Source organism: Neopelma chrysocephalum, unplaced genomic scaffold, assembly GCF_003984885.1.
Source record: "Neopelma chrysocephalum unplaced genomic scaffold, ASM398488v2 Primary Assembly neopelma1_155, whole genome shotgun sequence".
Classification (NCBI taxonomy): Eukaryota; Metazoa; Chordata; class Aves; order Passeriformes; family Pipridae; genus Neopelma; species Neopelma chrysocephalum.
In genome coordinates this window covers 1,563,501-1,570,443 of record NW_020897817.1, presented here as the reverse complement: position 1 = coordinate 1,570,443, position 6,943 = coordinate 1,563,501, and the positions used below count along the sequence as shown (strand labels likewise).

The window sequence follows — 6,943 nt, the reverse complement described above, 5'->3', positions numbered from 1 at the left end:
AGGTTTGGGAATGCCCCACCTGCATGTTGGGATGCTTTCCTTGAGGTCTGGGATTCCCTCCTTGAGGTCTGGGATTCCCTTCTCAAGGTCTGGGATGCCCTCCTCGGGGCCAGGATGTCTCCTCCTCCAGGCTGGGATGCCCTCCCTGAGGTCTGGGATGTTCTCCTCAGGGGTTGGGACGCTCTCCTCGAGCTCTGGGACGTCCTCCTTGGGGTCAGGACGCCCTTCTCGAGGTCTGGAATGCCCTCCTTGAGGTCTGGGATGCCCTCCTTGAGGTTTGGGATGCCCTCCTCGAGCTCTGGGATGCTCTCCCCGAGGTCTGGGCCACCCTCCTGGATACTTGAATTCCAAGCAGGAGCGGAGGGTTTGCCCAGCCCTGTTCTCCCAGCTCTGGACTCGCTGATTTGCTACAGGGGAACATCTCAACAAAGCAGCTTGTGCTGCTCTGGAATTCGGGTGCCGGAGAGAGGGGACGGCCAAGGGACTCGCTGGGTTGAGTTTCTCGTCAGGATTGAGTGTTTTGGGGGGTTTTTGTTTGTGTTGTTTTGTTTGTTTTTCAAAGCAGCATTTTTGGTTCCCTCCGAGGGACCCAGTTCTTGTAGCAAACCCGAGAATTAACGGAAGCTTTTTTTGAAGGTGCCTAAATGAAATTTGCTGAAAAAAAAAATACTCAGGGGAGACACCACTAGAAACTCTGGTTTCTTCGTAAAATGAACCTAATCCAATGACTGTCCTGAAGGATCAGTTCCCAAAAGAGAGGAAAAAAAAAAACCAACAACAAACCCAACACACCAAAAGATGAGCAGTTTGGAGACTGGAAGAGGACAAGAGGTTAATGGGGAATTTTTGCCAACCAGCTGGCTCTGACCTTCAGTCTTCACCACAAACCAACCCACAGCACAGCTGGGATTTTTATACGATTATTTCTTGGCAAAACACAGAATTCCACAATGCACAGAGCACAACAAACCGACCGAGGTTCTCCTGGTGACGCCGGGAACGACGGAGCAGCTCAGCCACCACGGAACAAAACCAAACCTGAAGGGAAAAGACTGTTGGGATGAAGCTGTTCCCTCCACAAACCCCAAACCTGGGGGCCCACAAACCCCAAACTTGGGGGTCCACAAACCCCAAACCTGGGGGTCCCACAAACCCATATCTTGGAGTTCAAAACCCCAAACCTGAGGGTTCACAAACCCAAACCTTGGAGTCCACAAACCCAAACCTGGTGGTCCACAAACCCAAACCTGAGGGTTCACAAACCCAAACCCAAATCCAGGGGTTCACAAACCCAAACCTTGGGGTCCAGAAACCCAAACCTTGGGGTCCACAGACCCACATCTGGGGGGTTCAGCAGGACTTCCACTGTGCGGTGGCTGCTTTGCCCAACAGCACCAAATTTAAGTGACATTGTGACAAGGACTTTCAGCTGCTGTCTCGACTTTGCCAACCCAAAATCGCTGCAGACCTCTGAGGAAAGAGGAGGCCCAGATGCTGCTGACCTGGGACGGGGAAAGGTTCATCCTTTCACTTCGTGAAGGGTGAAATCCTCTGCTGGAGCAGCTCGCTCCCATTCCTGGGCTCCTGCTGGGTGGCAACGGAAGGAACGTGGGATGCACTGAACCTCCAGTGGTTTGGGGAAGCAAACTCGGTGCCCTGACTCCTGAAACAGGAATTAGCACTGGTTGGAACGTGATGTTCCTTGCAGAGCACGGAGCAGCTCTGGACTAGGCTGAGCTTCCTCTGCCCGCCGCTGGATTTCTGACTGCACGTCCTCCTGAGAGGAAAAGCTTTCCTCTCCTCCGAGCTGACAACTATTTACTTTTGCTTTACCAGCCCTGTTTCGATGGGGAAAACATCAAACCTGCCCCGTGGTGGGAGCAGGGAACGTCCACAGGGCCGTGGAGCAGCGGCGTGGGCAGAGCAGGGAGCTCTGCAGGGACGTTGTGCTCGCTGCTGTGGGCACACACAGCATCCCACCCCCTCCCTTCCCAGCTCTCTGCATTCCTCCAGCAGAGCTTCTTCTTCCCTGCTCCTCTCCCCTGCCAGGAACATCACACGCCTGTGTTCTGACAGAGAGCAGAGGCGGGTGAGGAGCAGCAGAACATCCCGACCACGCGCCCGGGGTCCGGCAACAACCTCGCTGCTCCTGCCCCAGTTACCAAAACCCTGCTGGAAAAAACCAGGGGAAAGAACCAGCACCTGGAAGGCACAGCCTGGGAGCTCCAGGGAACAAGGAAAACCCGAAGACTTTGGCTTCTTTCTGAGGATGCACTGGGGGGTGACTGAACAAACTGCTCCCCGCTTCCCCCTCGGTGCTGGGTTCCTGTTTGCTGCCTCACGGGGCTGATTCCTCCTGTTCCTGGACACTGGAAAGGTGGAGCCACCACGCAGGGACCTCAAATGACCAAAATCCAACAAGACTTTCCCTTCTTCCCTTCCAGTCCCCCCTCCAGGAGCTGCCACTCGCTTCCCTGGGGAAGCAGCTGGGTCAGGACCCGCCTTGCATCGGTGTGGAAAAACTAAACTGGGGGAATTGTGCCACAGTCACACTGAAACATCAGCTCCTTCTCCTTTCTCAGCCCCTGAGCCCTTGTGTGAGATGTTTTCCCTCCTCCAGCAACGAGAACAACGAGGCCAAGACACCCCATTGCTTTCTACAGGACACCCCAGAAATCCAAAACTCAGAAAATTCACTCTATCCCAGGACAAACCAGAAGCTTCTGCACTCCAGGGTTTTTCCCTTTCCTGGGGGAACATTTTATTGCCAAGGGCATTTTTTTTCCACGTGCAATATGATTTGCAAAAGGTATTATGGGTCAGATTATCTCCTCTACCTCCCATCGTGGAAGGAAAGTCAAACCACTTGATTTGGCAGATATTTTTCCCCCTAGAAAGAATAATTAATATGGAATGACATCAGCTTTGCAGGCTGTTTTACACCCAGCCCCCAGCAGTGAGGAGCAGCACCCACCTGACACAGACCTCTCTGAACACTGGGGCTGGAATCAAACCCCCAGCTGGAGTCACAAGGCTGGATTTTACCAAAATAGCCTTGAAATGGTACTTAAACATCCCCTAAATGCTAATAAAAGTCACAGCCACAGCAGCAAAGCACAGAAAGCACTCGATGATTCCAGGCCTAAGTTATCCCTGTGTTTTCTCCCGGCCTGGAATGGGCTGAATTTGCCAAAGTGGAGTGAAAATTTTCAAGGGCAGCAGGAGCTGGGCCCAGAAATCAGCTCCTGTGTCATCATGGCATGTTGAGAGGATGCTTAAATGTAGTTCTCCTGAAATCCAGTGAGATACAGAAACAATTCCCAGGAATCAGGAAGCTGAACCTGCTGCCACAGAGCTCCTGAGCCGGTGGGAAGCATTCCCTCCACATCCAGCTTTTCCAGCTCTTGCAAGCTTTTTTCTCCAGAAGCAGCTCTTGGTTACAAATCCAAGAGCGGGAATTCCTGGGGAGTGGGATCAGGATTCCCTTTGCTGGCAGGGAATCTCTTCTGTGGCACCACATCTCGGGAAGAGCAGCCTGGACCTGGGTGTCTGGGAGAGGAGCAGCCACATTCCACACCTTGCCTGGTTTTCCCGGGCTCACAAACCCCCAGCACTGGTGAGAACAGCCAGAGGGTCCTTCCTGCTCCAAAATTACTTCCAAAATCAGCACCAGGGATGTTTTTCCAGGCGGAAAGAATCCACCTTCTGTTTTCTTCCTTGGGCGCTTCGCTCCAGGCTGACGTGACACGCTCGGACACTCCACATCTGTCACCTTCCCAAAGGTGTGGGATTGGCCACTGGTTTGGAAAACAACAGCACTGTTCAGGTCAGGGAACAGTGTTCCAGCACTGCTTGTCTCACTGGCTCAATCCAAAGCCCAAGTGTGGTTTGCATCACGGATAAAAAAAGATGGGAAGAGCTCTCCCTGCTTTCCTTTGGGATTTCGTGCCTGCAGGTGGATCTGGAGAGTCGCCTGCAGGAACAGCAGGGTTTGCATCCAAAGGCATGAGGGCCCTTCCAATGATCCTCCAGCAAAGCTGCTTCATCTGGAAATCTGCCTTCTGCTCCAGAAATCCCAGGATGGTTTGGTTTGGAAGGGACCTTAAAGGTCATCTCGTTCCACCCCCTGTTCCATGGGCAGGGACACCTTCCACAAGGTTGCTCCAAGCCCTGTCCAACCTGGCCTTGGACACTGCCAGGGATGGGACAGGGTTTCTTTCTCACAGAGAAAACCCCCCCAACCCCTGGCTGGTTGTTAGAGGTGCAAAAATCGTGTTTAGGAGCTAAAAAGAAGGTTGAAAAACTGCAGGAAAAGCTCGTTAGGGGGGAAAAAAAATAAAAGCATCTGCAGCAGCACTGCTGGAATTTTGGGGGTGAAGACAATTCTGCTCACCTGAACCCACCTGGGGAAGATTTTTAGGGTTTAAAATAGACCTGGAAAAACGTTCAGCAAGGTTTGTCCTGCTGTCTGAGGTGCTGCCACAGCGCTGGAGCCCAACCATCCACTTCAGGCAGGGACACCAGGACGGGACACGGACACCAGGATGGGACACCAGGACAGGACATGGACACCAGGACAGGGCACAGACACCAGGAATCCAGGAGGAACCAGCGTGGCCCCACAGCTGCCCCCCAGGCCAGGAGCTGCTGTGCCCCCCGTGCCCGCTGGAGCTCCGGTTGTTGCGATACCTCATCCTTTCATTTGTCCCCCCCTCCTTTCCCCCCCTTTTTTTTTTGTTCTTTCAGACCCAGAGCTTGTGCACTCGACCCACATTCAGGTTCTGTTTTGTTGTACCCGTGCAATGAAGAGCAATCCCAGCCCCGGGCTGTGCATCTCCCACCCGATCCCACCCTCTGCTCCCTTTGGCACCGTGGGATGCTGAGCTCCAGGCGAGGGGAGCACGAGCCCAGGGGGGTCCTCTGGGGGGAGAGAGGGTTTGGAGGGGCCCCCTCTGCGCCCTCCTTTCATCTCTGCTGTTAAACAGCCCCCCCAACACCCTCCCGGGGATTCGGTGCCAGAACCCTGCTCCCGAATCCCTCCCAAAGCTCCTGCCTGAGGCAGGGATGGATTGGGAGCCTGGGGAGCAGGCAGGGATGGAGGGAGGGGTGGGGCGCTGATCCCGATCCCCGAGGGGAGGGCTGTGTGTAAATATCCAGATCCCGGCGCTCGCTAAAAAAAAAAAAAAGGGAATTTTGTCAAAAAAAAAAAAAAAGGGATTTTTTAAAAAAAAAAAAAAAGGGAATTTTGTCCTGCCCGTGTGAAGCAATTCCTGCCGTGTGGAAGGAGCAGCTCCCCCTCCCCGTCCCCACTGGCCAGGGAGGGCCCCCTGGCAGCGGGTGCCTCGTGAATGTTTAGAGCACTTTGAAGTTGGTGGCCTTGTTTTTCTTAAAGGGCTTGATTTTTTTCATGCAGTTTAAATGGAATTATCCCCCCCCCCCCCCCCCCCCCCCCCCCCCCCCATCGTGTCATCCCACTCCCCCACCTCCAAATCCACGCTAGGAACAAGCTCCTGGATCGTGTAAGAAACGATCCAGGCACTCAAGAATCTGTCATTAATCCCCAAAGTTTATACCTCAAAGAGAAAAAAACCAGTGGCTCAGGAACAGCTCCAGGGGGGGAAGCAGCAGCTCCAAGTTGGAAGTTCATCCCTGAATTTGGTTCTTGACAGCACCAGGGAAATCAAACCCAAACCCACACAAGCACAGGGGGGAAAAGCACCAAGGAAACTGAACCAAGGAGGTTTTAAAAGCACCCAAAGTGAAGTTTGGAAACGTTCATCCTGTCAAAAAGAATTCTGAATTTCTATTCCCAGTTGAGGGATTTTGTCCATAACTAACAAATCTTTAAACACAGCCTATGCCTTCAAACCTAAGAAGTCTGAGGAGGCATAAAAGGGTCCAAAATTGTTCGAGGTGGGATGAAGGATGAGATCATTAAAGGCAATGAGATGCACCCAGGGCTCAGCCTGTCATTCCCTTCCCCTGGCAGCTGGAGCTGAAAGGAGTCACTGTGACAGTGATGCAGCTCAAAGTGACACAACCACACAAGGACACACAGTTCTTCACATTTTCCAGCCTAAAATCCCCCCCCCATCCCCCCAAAAAATTGCATTAAGGAGGTTGAGCTGACCCAGGAGAGCCCCACGGGGCTGGGAAGTGCCAGAACCCAATTAGCCAGGAGTTAATTGCTGCTGAATGAAAAGGTGCCAGGTGTGTCACCATCACACCCCAGGGAACAGGAGAGGCAGGAGAACTCCCAGGGCTGCCACACTCACCTTGGATACCTTTGGATTTCGGGAGCCAGGCTGGAAGCAGCCAGTGAACCCCGGGATAAACTTGGTTTGATGACAGATTCCTCCTCTTTGACAACTCCCCCCCTAAAGAATCACCCCAGAGGGGGGAACTGGAGGGTCCTTGGAGCCCCCAGTTCCACGTCCAAGACAAGGGGATGGGCTTGTGATGGATCCTTGAGAGCGGGAATGGATTTCAAACAAGCAAATGGCAATTTTCTACCTGTGTTCTGTACCGTTTTCTATGTGTGTGGTCTTTCTTAAATGTCAAACTCTTGTATTTTTGTGGTTTCTATATGCAGCAGGACTGATGGCTGTGAGGGTGCACGCTGTTTTTTGTAAAATATTCCTTAGCCAGTTTTCCCCCCTCCCCAAAAAAAAAGAAAAAAGAGGGGAAAACCTGAATTATTCACATTTTCATTGGCTTGTACCTGCATGTACAGTATTGGGGCAGCAAGTGAAGATGATTAAAAGCCAGCTTGAAAACTTTCTTCTGTGCTTGAGTCGAGCTTTTCAAACCATGCAGCCCAAACAATTCACCCATCAGGTACTTTGGGGAGGAAGGGAAAAGAAGAAACTCTTTTTTTTTGCTGAAAAAAGCAGGTTTTGACTCGAGGAAAGAAATACCATAATTAACATGCAGAGAATCATCA

The 6,943-nt window shown here is 52.4% G+C and overlaps 1 protein-coding gene across 2 annotated transcripts in view; it reads left to right on the top strand.

Moving 5' to 3' along the window:
• Window positions 1-5,165, top strand: part of RIMS3 (regulating synaptic membrane exocytosis 3) — a 19,811-nt gene extending 14,646 nt beyond the window's left edge. Inside the window, exon 8 of one of the 2 annotated variants that reach the window (XM_027701280.1) lies at window positions 234-5,165. The gene's annotated coding sequence lies outside the window, so the exon portion shown is untranslated. The remainder of the gene's footprint in view (window positions 1-233) is intronic. The other variant, XM_027701281.1, reaches the window with a different exon arrangement.
• Window positions 5,166-6,943: the final 1,778 nt, after the last annotated feature.